At 40.4% G+C, this 18,227-nt stretch overlaps 1 protein-coding gene across 1 annotated transcript in view; it reads left to right on the forward strand.

Annotated features, from left to right (window-relative positions):
• The first annotated feature begins 5,353 nt into the window (after positions 1–5,353).
• The window catches only part of znf385b (zinc finger protein 385B), a 52,496-nt gene continuing 39,622 nt past the window's right edge, over positions 5,354–18,227 (forward strand). The window contains exon 1 of the mRNA XM_027291134.1: positions 5,354–5,618. The gene's annotated coding sequence lies outside the window, so the exon portion shown is untranslated. The remainder of the gene's footprint in view (positions 5,619–18,227) is intronic.

Consider the following 18,227-nt stretch of genomic DNA (forward strand, 5'->3'; position numbering starts at 1 on the left):
AAATTGTCAAATGAAAATAAAATAACTTGTTTCAAAAAATTCTGAAATACGAACAATGAAAAAGTGATGCGTACATATGTATTAACCCTCTTTGCCATCAAGTCCCTAAATAACCACCAGGCTTCCTAACCACAGAGTCTCTAGCTTCATCCAGACCCTAACACATCTTCCATATGTCTGCCTTTAGACCTTGGACATTCCTCCATCTAATGCCTCCCCAAAGGGTATCCTTACCCTTACCCTAAATAAAGTCTACCTGTGTGCAAGGAGCTCTCCAAACAGGTCAGGAACAATTTCTGCAAAAAGTGTCTCGATCCAAAATCTATTTTACTTCCAGCTTGTAAAGCAACAAAATCCCCAAACTGAGCAAAAAAAAAAAGATGACAGGTTATTTTTTTGTGTAAATGAGATGCACATATCTATATGAAGATGTGTACTGTATTTAGTTTTCCTTATATAGAACTGTCTGATCTTTTTTTTTCCAGAGGGATGTCCGAAACACACTGCTGAACCTGCTGCCACCGTGACCTGACCCCAGATAAGTGGAGGAAAACGGATGAATGGATGTCTGTGCAGTAAATAGGAAGCTACCATGATCAGCAGGTTAGCTTAGCTGCATAAAAGCTGGGAACTGAGGTAGGAAAGGAGCTGGCCTGGAAAAATGTAATAAAAATCTGCTGTCCAGCTAAAGCTCACTGATAATATAAAAAAAACCCAAAATGTTGTAGTTTTACGAAGGTCCGGACTAGTTCCTAGTCTGGTGTGGTGACTTCCCGATTCTTGTTTGTTAGAAACTCAGGAAGTTTGTACCAAACAAGAATTGGTTATGAAATCTGTGTGTGTCCACTGCTTTTTTTTTTTATCATCTCTCTGTGTGTTTGTACTGGTTTTACTGGAGTGTCCTGAAGCTCCCAGCACTCTCCCTCTCACACACACTCTCTCTCTATCTGCTGTATCCTTGTACAACCTTGATGTGATGTTCAAGGTGAGAGGGGAGATGCATGTATGTGTATGCGTGTGTAAGTGGGTCATTGCAGTGCTGACTCTGATTGGCTCGATGTCCTGAGGAGTGGAGGAACTGGATTGGTTTGCTGCGGCAGCAAATGGAGGAACAGACCCACTGGGACCTGGGAGCTGCAAGGAACCCTGGGAAACCATAGCAAGGCCCTTTGAGAGAGAGAGAGGAAGAGAGGCGGAGGGGGGATGGAGGTGAGAAATGGAGGATGTGTGGAGGATCACTGAGAAGAACTCCATCTTAGCTCCAGTTTCAGTCCTGGCGACAGTATGTGTCTCTTTAGCTGAATGTTAACTGTGCTGAAAGATGCCAAAATGCAAGCAACATTCTTCACACACAACTAGTCAAGAGATCATGTTTTAGTTAATAAGAGTAACATTACACTGCCCAAAAATCTAGCAGTTTACCACTTCCCCTGCTATGATGTACATGTGACGTCACTGCTGGGTGTGGTTGCAGGTGCAGTAAAGCATTGGCAGCAAAACCCTGTATTCAGCCTGGTAAGTCTTTGGGAATTTAAAGGAACATAGAAAATAGACCAGCACCAACAACCATCAATACTTTACTTTCTGACTCTCCTGCTCGTTCAGTGGTGCTCAACCCCAAACCTGTTAACTTCTACAAGACATAAATCCATAAAAATGAAATGTAGTTCAAGTAACTTCAGTAAACAGCTGTCAGCTACAAATAGTGCAAATTTGTTGGGGACTATTTTCAGTGGTGGATTAATACACATTTGGTGCTCTTGGTATTCTATTTCATTGAGGCTCTCTGATGTGTTTAATAGTTTTTGTATAACAATGGAGCTCAATGACAGATGAATATACAAAAAACACACGTTAATGACTGACAGTATAAAGAATGGACAGGGTACATGTGACGTCACCCACAGGTTTCTGAAATGCTGTTATGAAGCTCAAATTCTGTGGTGTCAGCCGCCGCCATCTCAGCAGTCCTACCTCTTCTGCCTTATGGCTAATCTAAAAATCAGCAAAGACGTGGATCGTTGGTGGACCTCAGACAGGCTGAATGATGCCAAGGTGCTCAAACAACCCACCTGTAATGGCACCGACCTGTCACTCAAAGCGGAAACGCTGTTAATTCTGTGTAACTTTAAGCCTTAATATAATCTGAACAGGTGAGTTGTATATAAATTCACCCTCAGTACAGTTGTCATTAACAGGAAAATTATCTATAGAGACCAAAACAGTTTTTTGTACCAGGCTGTAAACATGTTTATTTCTGCTGTGAAGTTGGACATTTGAACATGGGGACTTATGGAGACTGACTCATTCTGTGGCCAGCCTCAAGTGGCTTCTTGAGGAACTGCAGTTTTTTTTTTGCACTTCTGTGTTGGTTTTGCTGCTTGGTCCTTTGGGATACATTTACTTTTGTATTGATCACTAGAGAGTTTTTGGTACTTCTGCTTTGGCTCCACTTCACAGACACAGAGGTTGATGCTTGTTGTTAACACGTTTCACTTGTAGATTTGTTGATGATAAGTCAAATATAGAATATCACTTTAAAAAACAAAATGTGGACTGGAAGAGAGCTGGCTCAGCTCTAGAAGTTTCCCATCATGCTTTGGATTGGGTGGAAAGCCGACAACATTTCTGAGCTCCAGCAGGAGACAGACAGACAGGAGAGCAGTGGTGTGGAATGTGTCGGCTCTGTGACATCACGTTACCTGTCTGTCTGTCTGTCTGTCTGTCTGTCTGAACTCTGCTCTAAGGGAGTTTTAAGGTTGTTGAATTTACACAGTCAAATCTCAGTCAAATAAACTTTGCAGAGAGGAAAGAGATGTTGATCAGAACAATATGTTTATCTATGTTGATTTCACGTTTCACCGTGTGTTAGGCAAATAACACGTTACAGGGCCGAAAGAGCAAGAGTGTTGGAGCTTGTAAAAACACTGCAAACTTAAGGTTTTCTTCTATTCATTACCTTAATTAGTATCACTGGTATTACCTGTGTTTACCTACTACCTACCGACCTCAAACTGACTGTGAAAAAGGTCTATTCTCTCTATAAAGAAAACTTTTACGTGTTTTAATAATGTTTATTCATAATACCACAGTTTACATACATTTTTATTAGGCCACAGTAAATTCTATAGTCTGATAACTAATCCCATAATGTCCTTTTCAGCATCAGCGCTGTTGTACGGAAGGTTATTGCTGCCACGCCAAGAAAATACATTTACCAGTATCACATCACGTTTTACATTATAACAATAAATTATCATGTTATAACAACATGACAAGTTTATGTCATAACGTGACACTGTTACATCTTTATTTGTCTGGTGGGGCAGCCATTTGTAGACAGTAGTCATTGAATTGTCAGATGGTTTGTTGAGTGTCTGAGCTCTGCTCATCACGTAGCCTGATATTAATATCAAAACACAAATGTATTTTAAACCATGAAATCCAGTTCATTTTAAATGCTGCTATCAGTAGATACATAAATGCAAAATGCAAAGTGTCTGTCGTTGCAACAGTGCTGACCTTTGGGGGGGATGGAGAGTCCAAAATGGAGGAAGCTATTGTGGCTTATTAGCTGTTACACCATCCGCTTTTATACAACGCTCCACTTAACAGGACTGGTTTAAAGAGCTTTTTTATCTCTTCAGTAACTCCATTGAATGAAGTGTTGTAAAAAGCCAGAGGGAAGTAAACACTGAGTGCAGAGAAAATAGAAAGACACTCAAAGAGCTGTTGTGGCTAACGTGTTTCCAGCTAGTTAGCATTTTAGCCTATAGCGCCAGCTACAGTAGTTAACCAACTGACTGTGAGTAGTCTGAGCCTCGTCCTTTAATGTCCTCTTCTGTCTTTTCAGCATTTGATCCGTTCATAGAATCTTCTACGCCTGGTTTTGTTGCCCACTCAACTGGCTCCGGTTCTGGCACGACACTGGCTCCGCTCCCTGTCAGTATTCCACTGCACACTGAGCCTTAAAACCTCCTCTTCCCAGTCGTCTTTGTCTGGTGGCTTCTTGCTCGATCGCTCTCCCGTTTCCTTTCTTAGCTTCTTTCGGTAATGTCGTCTTCAGGTTTTTTTTTTTTTTTTACTTCTGTCATTATTTCAATAGAGGCTGAAATAGTGGTGTGTGACTTAGTGCCGCAAACCATTTATTTACCATGTAAATAAATTTATTTACCATGTATTTCTCGTGGGGGATTGTTCCCGTAGTACAAAGTTAGATTAGTTAGTTAGTTTGAGAACAGACGTTACAAATGACAGAGACACCATTCACCTGATGATTCACTTGTGTATCATCAACATAATTTGAAATTATTTTATGGTACAAAAGTTACAAAATGTTTCTTTAATTCACAGTGTTTTAATGTATTTGTAGTTTTGGGGGCCTGAAGAAAAACTGAACATGTGGTCTATTTTCTCATGAACAGCAGGTTCCTACAGAACCAGGTTTCTGCCAAAGTTTTAGTCATTTCACCTTAGAGATATAATGTCTGTTTCGTCTGAGCTCTCCTCACTCTTTTAAGTGGCCAGGTCTCAGTTATAAATAACAAGGTCATGGGTGGCCAAGGCTCATTGATGCAGGTGGAGAGTGACAACTGGCCCATGTGGTCCGATCCAACAGACAAACTATTGTACCTCAAATTGCTGAATAAGTTAATGCTGATAATGATAGAAAGGTCAGAACACACAGCGCATCACAGTTTGGTGTGTATGGAGACCAGTCAGGGTGTCCATGCTGAAAGAGACAACAATGGAAACATGAGCATCAAAACTGGACCACAGGCCTGGTCTGATGAATCATGTTTTCTCTTACATCACATGGATGGCCAGGTGTGTGCATCACTTACCTAGGGGACGCATGATGAAGGTAACCACACCCTGTACATGAGAAACACCTGAATGATTAGTCGTAGATCTGCAACGTTACAAAGTCCTGTGGCTTTAGGAAAACTGTGAAATGATCCTTTAACCTGACACCTTCATGGACAGGTGAGTTGACAGTAAATACGGAGAGAGAGAGAGAGAGAGATACTGAACACTGCTGTGAACTGTGTGTGTGTGTGTCAGTATAGTAGCCAGTGTTTACAGTTTTAAATAGATTTTATCCACTTTTTGCCAACAACAAAACCAGGAAACAAGTCAACCAGAACCTACTGTTCTCTCTCTCTCTCTCTCTCTCTCTCTCTCTCTCTCTCTCTCACACACACACACACACACACACACACACAGGTAAGGAGCTGATTTCAGATTTTATTTATGTAAAAATATTTTTCTTGATGCACTTAATGTTTCTCTCTCTCTCTCTCTCTCTCTCTCTCTCTTTCTGTGTGTAGCGCATGCGCAGTATCACCTGCTCTGCTCGGTGCGGCGCAGGGCGCGCGCTCTCTCCGCTGCTCCGACAGAGTTGCTCAGTGTCCGCAGAGGTTACCTGATGGATGGACAATCGATGTCTGATCAATCAAAGCCCGTGTCAGGAGACACACACAGTAGTGATTATTGATTAGTGATCGGCAGCTGATAGTGTGTGTGAGTGTGAGTGGAGTTCAGCGCTTCCAAACCCACAGGACTCTACTTTCTTCATCCATCCATCCATCCATCCGTCCATCTGTCCATCTCCCCCGGTAAGTCACCTTCGTCCTCCTCTTCTCCCTCTTTCTGTCTTTTTCCTCCTCTTTTAGTGTTCCTCTTCTTCTTTTCTCTGTTCTTTGTGAGTTGAAGGTGAGACGGAGAGCTGCAGCGGAGAAGCGGACTCTGTCCGTCCGTCTGTCGCTGCTTCTTGATCGGATCACTTTCAGGCTTCTGTCCGTCACAAGAACACAGAGACTTTTTAAATGTGTCTCTATTTCATTATTATTTATCTATAGTGTCGCCGATAATGTCAGTTGACTCATAAAATGTTTCAGACATAATGTCTTCTTACTAAATTAATTAATTAATTCAAGTGTCTTGCCTTTGATGGTTTTGACCTAAGTCAAAGTAGTAAAAACACTAAAAACTAATATATCTTACGTGCTGATTTGTATTAATGTGTAAATGAACCAGTAGCTGCAGCTGTCCGGTAAAAGTGCTGGAGTCAAACTACCTTTCCTTGTGAATTAAAATAAAATTGAAATAATCAAGTAGAGAACATTAAAAGTTAATGCTTAAATAAAAGGAGTAATAACAATTTCATTAAGTTATTCTTTTACGTGTGTTAAAGTACATACATACAGTAAAATGTAGCTCACTCTGCAGTCTTGCAGTGTTATATTATCATATATTGCTCAATAATTAATATTCAGTTTATTACTGTATATTTAATATTTATATATTATATATTTATATTAATGTAAGATGTAAGATTTAATATGTAAGATTAATTCACTGGTGGAGACTTGTATCTATGAATCTATAAATTAACTGCAGCTGTCCAGTAAATGTGCCGTAGTAAATGTACAGTATTTCCTTGTGCATTATGCAGTATGCAGTATAATAGAAATAATCAAGTAAAGAACATTAAAACCGTAGACAAACAGTGCTGGAAGAACTAGTCAGATCTACTTCAATAAAAGGAGTAATAACAATTTAATTAAGTACATTTTTTTTGTGTGTTAAAGTACATAAATACTACCAGTAAAATGTATCTCACTGCAGTGTAAATGTTATATTATCATATATTACTCAATAATTTATATTCAGTTTATTCCTCTTTATTTAATATTCAATGTACATATATATGCATATAATGTGTAAGATGAATTCACTGGTTGAGTCAGTCAAAGTGGAGCTCACTTAGGTCAGTACTGTTGGGTAGTTAAATCCATAATAATATAAGATAAGATAGACTGTAGACTTTGTATTTCTCTCCGAAATGTAGTGGAGCAGTATAATGTTTATTTCAAATACCTGAAGTATAAGTACCTCATAAATGTAATTGTATAAATTACAGTACTTGAGTTTATGTGCTCCAAAGTGTGTAGGCTACTGTACCTCAGCACCCTGATGAAAAGTATACTAATATTGTAGTTTTTACTATACTTATCTACAGCTGTAGTTACTATTTACTTTGCAGATTTATTTAGAGAGGCATAAGACATTGCAATAATATATTATCGTCTAATATAAGAAGGATGTGTACCTTTATTTTACTTGTGTCCTTCACTAATGAGTGCACTAATGAGTGTTTCCAACACTGCATCTGACTTTTTCCAGTCGAAAGCTCTGATTCCCAACACTGCATCTGACTTTTTCCAGTCGAAAGCTCTGATTCCTTCAGTAAAAGGCACAGAAAGATTCATTTTATTTTATTATTTAGCAGATGTCTTCAGTTTTTCTTAAAATGTGTAAAGCTGCTCAGATTTGTCAATTAATCAGATATTTGACTGCTTGTTAATTAATTAATCTGCTTAAAGCACTCTAAAGAAATCTGTTGTTTTATAAAAGATGAAACAGTTATTCGAACGAGACAGACAGAGTGACAGACTGTATAATCTGGTGTATGTATTGAACACGCTTCATTATGGTCAGATAATCCCTTACAAAGCCTACACACACACACACACACACACACACACACACACACACACACACACACACACTTTCTCTCTCTCTCTCTCTCTTTCTGTCACAGAGATGTTGTTCATTTTCACATAGGTGACAGTATGACAGGCTGTGTAAGTGTGTGTGTGTGTGTGTGTGTGTGTGTATCGATCAGTCGGATGCCACCTGATCAACTGGACTGCAGTGCCCCCTGCAGCCAGACAGAATCAGACCTGAGAACTGATTTTTCCCATCTCCTCCTTTGCTATTTCCTCCTTTCCTCACCTCCATCCTTCCCTCCAACTCTACATGTCCTCCTTTACCTCCTTTGTTTTGTCTGTGCCTCCATTTTCCTACTTCTTCGTTGTGAACGAAAACTGATTTTCCCCCTAAAATACCTCCTCCTTTCCCTCTCTATCTGCTCTTTCCCTTTGTGACCTGGAAACTGGTTTCAGTGCTGCCATCTCCCCAGCCGCTGAGTATGAAATGAGCCAGGCCTCCATCTTTTTGTCCTTTATGTCCATCCTTCCTAGCAGAAAGGTTTTCTCAGTGTTGTTTGGGTGTTTGGACCTCCAGTCTGTGTGTCTCAGGCCTCTGTGAGTCTAATTAAGACCAATCACCTTAATTAAAGCAGAAGTCTTCTGTTTAAGACGGAGGCTGACAGTCTGAGGAGCAGGAAACGTTCACACTGAGCTCAACAACCAGTCAGAGACAGCAGCTGACTGTACTAACCAGTAGTTAGACCACCATAACCATCTGTTAGACTGTACTAACCAGTAGTTAGACCACCATCACCTTCTGTTAGACTGTACTAACTAGTTGTTAGATCACCATAACCTTCTGTTAGATTGTACTAACTAGTTGTTAGACCACCATAACCATCTGTTATACTGTATTAACTAGTTGTTAGACCACCATAACCATCTGTTAGACTGTACTAGTTGTTAGACCACGATAACCTTCTGTTAGACTGTACTAACTAGTTGTTAGACCACCATAACCTTCTGTTAGTCTGTACTAACTAGTTGTTAGACCACCATAACCTTCTGTTAGACTGTACTAACTAGTTGTTAGACCACCATAACCTTCTGTTAGACTATTTGCTAGACTGAATCTACTAATTGTTAGACAGTAATAACTAGTTGTTAGTCTGAATTCACTAATTGTTAGACTGTACAGACCTGCTAGTAGACAGCACTAGTTGTTAGGCAGTACAAACTGGCTTTCAAACCGTAGTAACCTGCAGTTACACTGCATTACCCAGTTGTTACACTGCATTACTTAGCTGTTAGACTGTACTAACCTGCTTTAGACTGCACTAACTAGTTGTTAGAGTGTATTTATTAGTTTTTAACACTATATTAACTAGTTAGATTGTACTAACCTGCTTTTAGACTGTACTAACTTGCTGGTTGACTGGCACTGGTAGACCAGTTGAAGGGTCTGGACTACATAATGCACAGTGTGTGTGTGTGTGTGTGTGTGTGTGTGTGTGTGTGTGTGGTGTACAGCAGCAGCCTGTTAGTTTGCATTGTCCAGTTGTACAGTAAAGGTAGATTAACTGTAACTCAGTCTCTCTCGTTCTCCTCCACATAAATCAATTTTATCTATTCATAGAACATGACAACATTACTAAACACTGTGTGTGTGTGCGCGCGCCAGGACTCCAGCAGTGGGCAGATTGAGAAGCAGCATGTTGTTACGTCAGGACAGATTAGTTTGGAAACCTGCAGAGAGCACACACACACATACACACCCACACCCACACACACATACACACCCACGCACCCCCACCCACCCACACACACACACACACACACACACACACTGTGGCATGGATTCAATCGCAAACGGTTGTTCTGTTCTAAATCTAACCCAGCTCTTTGTTCCTTGCGTGTGTGTCTGTGTGTGTGAGAGAGCTCATCATAATAACATACTAACTCTTGTTTTTGTTATTGGAGCAGAGACGTGAAGGTTACATCAATATTTAATTAAGATTAACATTACAGATATCTTTTTTATGACTCAAGCAATAGTTTAAAATCTTTGAAAATGTGTCTTCTTGCAGACATTTGGGTGACAAGATTAATTCTATGCCATGTCTAAATGTCAAATATGAGGCTAAAGCCAGCAGCCAGTTAGCTTAGCTTAGCATAAAGACTGGTAACAGGGGGAAACTGCTAGCCTAGCTCTGTCCAAAAGTAAAAAATGCACCTCCCAACAGTCACGTTGTATCTCAGAAACTTCTCTCTAGAAACAACAGTTCTAATCCTTTCTGGGTCATGTGCCGGACCATTTCTCTGCTGTGTTTTCAGTTTTTTTTTTCAGCTTCACATTTGATTGACAGACACGAGAGTGGTCTTCTCCCGTTGTAACTGTCGGCATGAAAGAAACTAAATGTTGAACTGTTCCCTTAAAGAGTCGAACAGAAACTCATAAATCAGAGTCTATCTAAAATCTAAATTAGCTTTGTGCTCTCTCGGGTGTTTTATTGTTGATACACACACACTGTTTGTGTTAAAAAGAGTGTGTCACTACAGTTTTTCCCCTCAGAGAGTTTTCCTGTCACTGTGGCAGCATGTGAGGTACTGTGTGTGCTTTTCTGTGCTCAGATAGCCAGGCGCTGCCTACCGTACAGAGCGCTAACAGCTAGCCACCTCATTACTCCCATTCTGTCTGATGTGATTTATGGAGCTACCTGTGTGTGTGTGTGTGTGTGTGTGTGTGTGTGTGTGTGTGTGTGTGTGTGTGTGTGTGTGTGTGTGTGTGAGCACCTGCTCCCTGCGTTGTCTCAGGAAGTTTTAATTAATTTCCCATCATGTGACAAAGAGGAAGTGATGACATTAATGAAATGTGATTGGATGATTATTATGAAAGAGAGAGAGAGAGAGAGAGGGCTAAAGAGAGATAGGAGAGTGTATAAAGGAAGAGTTGACTGTGCGTGTGTGTGAAAAAGAAAGTGTGTGGTGTGTGTAAATGGGACGGCAGTGATGAAGTGTTTCCTCGTGACTTGTGTCTCAGAGGATTACACACACACACACACATACGCATATATACACATAGACTAAGGTTGTCAAGGTCACACTGACATACATACACACATACACACACTGTGTCATCAGTTGGGACGCTGCAGGAGTTTAACCTTTGAGACAGACAGACAGACAGACAGACAGACAGACAGACAGACAGACAATGACTGAAACAGGAAAAAGGCTAAATCTCTTCTCCTTCGTGACCTTGTGGAATGTGTTTGTCACAGCCGCCGTGTGGAACAGACAGAACTCTGCTGAGTCTAAGTTGCTTAAAGACAAAGATAACAGTAGTGTGTGTGGATAGAAAAAATAGGTAAAACTCCATGTTTGTTCTTTTGCTTCCAAAAATCTGATGAAAGCTCAAAGGTCTTTGAATCATTCAGCTGAATCAAAACTCAGATATCAAAATCAAACTACAAACAGAGGGTTGGAAAGTCTCTTAATGCTTCTATTGACCTAACAAAGGTGTAAAATGTTGTCCTCCCCATAACCTTTAAGTACTACTGGACACATTCACAAACACTGTGAATTGTGAGATTCTGATTTTGTCCCTTACAGACTGTAAACAGCCAGCCCAACTCTAGCCCTGCATCTGAAGCTCTGAAATTAACATGTTACATTTCATTTGTTTCTAAATGTAACAACTGGGAGGTTATTATGTGTCAGACTATTTGGAGGTTATGAGCAGCAGCTAGGTATCCAGTAGAGACTCAATAACTGTGACTGCACAAGAAATAATCTTAATAAATCAAATGCTGAGGTTATGAGCACGTGAGGAAATAGATTCTTTTCCTTTGGAACAAAAAATATTTCCTGTTCCTGCACTTTGTTCTTTGTGCAGGTTGATCAACCATTATATAACTAACATTAATTAGTGAGATATACGTTTCCCCATGTTTCCAGTCTTTATGCTAAGCTAAGCTAATGTCTACCTACATTTTCATGTAGTCATTTAGCTGACACATTTATCCAAAACGACTCACAAAAAAGAGAAACAATCAAGGTACAGTGTAACAAGGACATGTTAGTGCAGCAATACGTACTGTATTAGTTGTAGAGGGGATAGATTTATCATGTCCAGTTGTTGGTAGTGTCGGAGAGGAGGTCCTCTCTGAAGAGCTGGAGGTCTTCAGGAGGTTTTTGAAAGTAGAGAGGGACGCCCCTGATCTCGTAGGAACTGGTAGGACGTTCCACCAACGGGGAACAACAGATGAGAAAAGTTTGGATTGTCCTGAGTGTACAGGTGGCAGAGCCAGGCGTCGTTCATTGGAGGAGGTAACATATGTCTGTATGAGGACATTCAAGTAGGTGGGTGCAGAACCAGAGACTGCTTTGTAGTCAGCATTAGTGTTTGAATTTAATGTGGGCTGCTACAGGTAGCAGGGTAACGTGACCTTCTGGGCTGAGTAAAGACTGGCTAAGAGGCTCGTCAGGAGGGAGTTACAGTAATCGAGTCGCAAGATGACCACTGCGTGTTTCAGGAGTTGGGAAGCATGTTGAGTTAAGGTAAGGCCTAATGTTGTGAAGTGTGAAGCGGCACGATCAGGCAACTGAGGCAACCTAATGCATGATATATACTAAACAGCCTGAGAGTGGTATCAATCTAACCTTCCACCAGAACACAAAGACTGTTTCTCAAACTGTCAAACTAAAAGAACAAGATTTAGTTGTCCTCATTTACATATTTTCATGTTCCTGTTGTCAGACAGCTGAATGAGCAGAACGAGGGAGCAGACAGAAAATTTTCCTCTTAGGGGATAAATTTGTTGTAGTATATTTTTCTTGTCAACAAATCTTCCTAAAACACCAAAATGCGTCCTCATACTTTATGACTTTCTGTCTGTGGCATGCAGCCCCGATCCAAGGCTCTTACAGAAAGAAATATGTTTAAAAATGTCTCACAAATCTACAGTTTCATCTCTTATATTGACCTAAGAGTTTCCTAAAACAGCTGGGCACACAGTTTTCAGCCAATGTTACTCAATCAGGGACTATTTTCAGCAGCAGATTAATGCACAATGCTGCTCTATCTAATATCTTTAACTCTGCTGCCACAACAAGGCTTGCTTTCCAAAAGCTCAGTTTTTCATGTCCTCAGTAAAACACACTGTGCAGACTTTTTTCAGAAAAACTCAGATTAAAGGCATGACAAATGTCTAGATAAATTTATTTATATTGCCCACTTTGACAAATGAGCCTCAAGAATCCGTACAGCATACCTTCTATCCTTAGACCACTGATTCAGATAAGGAGGGACTCTTTGCTAGCTTGATGTGGATGGAGGGTCAACAACGGGAAGAATAAAGATTTGTCTTCAGATTTATCTGGCTAAGTGTCCTCGCACAGAAAGACAGGCAGCTTCTGTGTCAGCAGGAAAAGTTAAGTTAATCTTGTGAAACACAAAGTCACAGCGTCCTTTATGTGGAGGTGATGGCGGTCTTTATATAGAAACACAACTTCAGGCTCCACATCCTCTTTCAGAGTGTAGTCTAAAAACCCTGTAAACCAAAGTGTCCTAAACCTAAACCACCTGTCTACCCAGGTGTGTGTTTCTGCGTGTTTGTCTCATGTTTCTTCTTCCATTAGTTGAGTGGAGTAAGCTGTTGAATGTTTGATGAGTCAGCATGTTGAGAAGGAAGTGATGTCATAGCCGTCTTCTCGTCTTTCGGGAGTCTTAAGCTTTAACAGTGAATACTGCTGATACTCACCATGCTGAACAGTGTGCCTGTAGCACAGTCGTATTGTTTGCAGTGCTGAGGTTCTTAATGTACGTGTGCACACACAGCTTTGCTTTCATGTTAGTCATGGAAGTGACGAAAGCTCTGTATTTGCTGACTTGCACTACACACAGACAAAACGAACTAGATTTTTCCATGAGCTCATGTTGGTCTGCTTTAGCTGCACTGTTGTGGTCCTGGTTGGTTTCAGAACCAACCCTGGCCACCCCATGGCTGTGTCCTCAGTATAAAACATGGACGTAGTCTCTGTGACGTCAGCCACAGGTTTCTGAGGAGCTGCTGTGAAGCAGCTGTGTTGGCTCTGGCTCTTGCCATCTCTTCAGTCGTGACTTTGCCACCTTCCAGCTGATGGGCAAAGACAGGGAACGTTGGTGGAGCTGAGGCGGGCCAAATGACACTTACGTGGGTAAATTCACAGGTGGCATATATAAGCAACCGTCAATCAAAGCAGCCACGCTGTTAAATCTGCATAACTTTAAGCCTTAATATAATTTGAACAGGTAAGTTGTATATAAATTCACCCTCAGTACAGTTGTCATGGACGTGGAAATAAGCTATAGAGACCAAAAGTACCAGGTACCAGGCTGTAAACATGTTTATTTCTGCTGTGAAGTTGGACATTTGAACATGGGGACTTATGGAGACTGACTCGTCTGTAGCCAGCCTTAAGTGGAACTTTGAGGAACTGCAGTTTTTGCTCCTTCAGCGTTGGTTTTGTTGCTTGGTCCTTAGTGGATACATTTACTTTTGTACTGGACACTGGAGAGAAAAGTCATTCAGTGTTCAGCTAGTTGTAGCTTCTCTCAACCTGTTTTCAACCTGTGTATCTGTCTGTACTTTTACAGTTCGGCCCTATTTTACTGTTTACTGATCAGCTGTATCACATTGGTGTTACAATAAGTTACTGTTCACGTAAAAGGCTTTCCACTGGTCAACTGATGGGATATTGTAAAGGATATGCAACATTTGGCATCAAGTTAGCGGACCATCATTAACAGTGCTGTTCAAACATGGTGATTATTCTACCTTCTAACATCATTACTGTGAACATGCTAGCATGCTAATAGGCAGTTTGAAATATTACAGGGAGGAAGAGCAGAAACAAATAGCTGGAGGCGATACTCTTGCTAGGTTTGCAACTAGCTCATCTCCAACACGTCACCAACGTTAGAACTTGACCTTTCTGTGCAATGCAGTGGAAGAACATTTACATCTTATTCACGTGCCTCAACTGTTTGCTTCATTGCATGGTTCGTGTGACTAACCCTTCCCCCACCATGGAAAAACCCCATGAGTCTACAATCATGCTAGCAGCTTTTTGAGGCTTAGTCAAAGCCATGCTCTGAGCTAAATGCTAATATCAGTATGTCACCCGACCCATAAAAATAATGTTGGCTGATGGTGAGCAGGAGTGTTAATTATGCTTACCATCAGCAGCTAACTTTAGTTTAGCAGTAATTAACACAAAACAAGTAACCCAAAGTACAGCTGAAGCTGGTGGAAATGCCATTAGTTTTTTCATGTATTAAAGTATTAAATAAATGATATTAGTATTTTTCCCCTACCTCTCTATATTCTGATTCACACTACTGCACGGGTGTGTGTTTGTTTTTGTGTGTGCATGTGAGCATATATTATTTTTTACATTGTCTGTACGTTGTTTATGTAGGTATCAAGATACCAATGTGTCAGGTGATTTGTTTAGGTATTAGTTTAAATATTTGTTTTGGGTACTTGTTCAGGTACTTGTTAAGGTATTTGTTTATGATACTATGGGTATTTGTTTCAGGGACTTGTAAAGGTATTTGATTCAGATAATTGCTTGTATATTTGTTTTGGGGTATTTGTTTGACATTTGTTTCGATGTTTGTTTGGGGTATTTTTTTTGTTTGTTTGACAGATCGACTATTTTGATGACATGTTGATTTCAAGGCAGGTTTTGTTTGACAACCAAAGGGTGGTTTTGGCCAAACTACGTTCTTATGATTCTACGATCTTCAAATATACTGTATGTGTGCGCATATATTTTTATACTGCCCAGAGGATCCTGAGCGTGATTAAACTTCATCCTGTGGGAGAACACACCAAATTTACATTCTATAGTTGTTGAGGCATTCATCAAAGATTGTGATCAGGTGATCACCAAAGTCATTAAGATTCATCATCTGGGAATCATGAATGTCTTTGTAAAATATCACAACAATGTTGACATATTTTAGTCTGAAGCAAAGACTGACTTTGCCATTTCAAGAACCGTGGCGCTAAAACTTTTAAACATATTGAGTAATAGTGAATTGGAAGCTGAGTCAGGCTGATTGTGACTTAGTGTGGGCATACTCTGCTGTGTGACACGCTCAGAATATGAGCTGTCTATGGACCAGATGTTTCTGCCAGGTTTTGGAGGTGTTGATTTGCAACAATCCATGCATACATGAATACATCCACTATACCTACCTTAGTGTCATTGGGGGCTGGGGACTATTCCAGCATCCATTAGGCCAGAGATGGGTTATTAGTCTATCACAGGGGATGGTTGTAGTCAGACCACAGTTCAGTCTGGTTCTAAGCCATCAAACCTGACCAGTCACAGTTCTTGTGGACTTTAGGTGGCTTCTGCCACCAAATATACTGCCTGATTTGTAAACTATGCACAAAAACATAACGTTCCCCACATGATCCGGTGCCAGGCTGTTGTTGCTGTGTATGGTTCTTCCACCTAATACTGAGGCTCCTGTTTGTTAAATGAATAAATTGTTAAATTGCCAATATGTCTTGTTTCAGACTTCAATCATCCAATCTACCAAACAACAACAAGCAAGAGCCAACAGCAAAGAAAAGCTGTTTGGCATTGTCAGCAACGATTTTCATGGGCACAACCCACATACACAGCTCTGCTGCTCGTCTCACAAATGCATGTTCCTTATAGATGTGGCACCATTTAAAAGCGAAATAATCAGGCTTTCCATTGGTATAAGAATTATTGTCAAGAAGTATTGTTACAACAAAGAAATAATACCAAACACTATTTTCCTTACTTTTTTGTGCATAGTTTAGTTGCATTTTGAGTTAGCTATGATATGAGCCCCACAAATATAATTCAACGCGATGACATCTGAGCCAGTTCCATCTACTGGAGATAACCTTTTTTAAATTTTAGTCTGTATCTCCTGCACACACATGCTGAGTCACAGGAGGTCAGTATTTTTCTGAGGGACACTTCAGTAGGGAGGGGGCCAAGTCAGACAACTCTCAATAGAAACTGAGCAAGTGCAAGTGGTAATCTCTATTATTAGACCACAGATTATATTAACACACACACACACACACACACACACACACACACACACACACATTTATCTGTGGGTTATAATTCCAATCCCACAATCCCCTTTTGGGTCAACCAATCATGTCCCATTAAATCCTGCACAGCCTGTTGGGTAACCTACGTGTGTGTGTGTGCGTGTGTGTGTGTGTGTGTGTGTGTGTGTGTGTGTGTTAATCCCTGACAGTTTGTAATAGAGGAACATCTGGTTTATCTCTGTGACTCTGAAGCTTCCTGTTCAGACAGGAAACAGAATCTAAATTAAATGTTCACTTACATTACATTAATATATTAATTACAAATGAATTCTTTTTGAATTTTGAGTTGCTTTACTATAATTTTCTGTTGTCTGTTTTGGAGTAACTTTTGACTGAATACATTTTCCAAAAAAGAGTAGTAATATCTACATACTACATGAATACATTTCAGTTAGTAATCTCAATAATGCTTCATTACTTTGACTTTTTGGTTGTTGGCCTGTTTTTATGATATGCAATTCAACCCTCCATCAAAACAATAAATATGATGCTAGAGTCAGGATACAGTTATCTTAGCTTAGCATAAAGCCTGTAAACAGTTATTTCTGTCTAAAGGAAACAAATCCACCTACTGACACCTCTAAAGTGGGATTACCTCTTGCAGTAACTTCACGGAGTCTCTACTGGTTGCCTGCCAACCTGACGGTATGACAACACTCTAATATGCTAAGAAACAGCGGTGAGTGTAGCTTTAGAGGTGCTTTTAGGTATGTTTCCAGTCTTTATGCTAAGTTTGGGTACATTTAGACCGATGACAGTATAAAGAATGAACAGTGTATGCATGATGTCACTCATACATTTCTTGCTCATCGGCTGACCTAAGGAATGACGTCTTTTTTTGTTGCCAGGTTGTAAACATGTTTATTTCTGCTGTGAAGTTGGACATTTTAACATGGGGGCTTATGGAGACTGACATGTTCTGTATACAGCCTCAAGTGGACGTTTGAGGAATTGCAGTTTGGGGCACTTCTGCATTGACTTCATCCCCCAGCCATGGAGGTTGCTGCTTTATTCAGACAGGATTAGGCGCTGTGGTGAATCACCACAGGGTTGTCTGGTGGTCTGTGGGGGTGAGAGAGGCTGCTGGGGTAGTGTCCATTGAACTGAAGGTAACCACAGTGAAACAATCAGGAAATAACTTTTTATTTCGCTGACTTACTTACTTCGATGCCAGGACTCGCTCGCACGCTCCTATTCACTGTCTATGTCTCTCGACCAATGCTTGCTTTTCCCCTCTCTCTATCTCTCTGGAACATTTCCCAGAATGTTGAACTATTCCTTTGATGGGCAAACACAGAGACATTACAAACAGAACAGTCTCGTGTCTCCAATAATGCTGAGACAAAGCAACAGAAACATGGTTACATCTCCTTTTTGTCATTGAGTTCAGCAGTGGTCAGACATTGAGGCAGTTCATTAGTTGAGCCCTGTGTCAGGTGACTGGGCCCCTCAGGTTTGCACCTTTTTGTTAACTGGATTTTGGATTGTGTTTGAGTGTGAAAGCTGAGTTTCACCTTGAGCAGTAATGTCAGGTCCTGATAGAGCAGAGCAGCTATTTAAAGACAGAACAGAAGTCACA

Source organism: Larimichthys crocea, chromosome XVIII, assembly GCF_000972845.2.
Source record: "Larimichthys crocea isolate SSNF chromosome XVIII, L_crocea_2.0, whole genome shotgun sequence".
Classification (NCBI taxonomy): Eukaryota; Metazoa; Chordata; class Actinopteri; family Sciaenidae; genus Larimichthys; species Larimichthys crocea.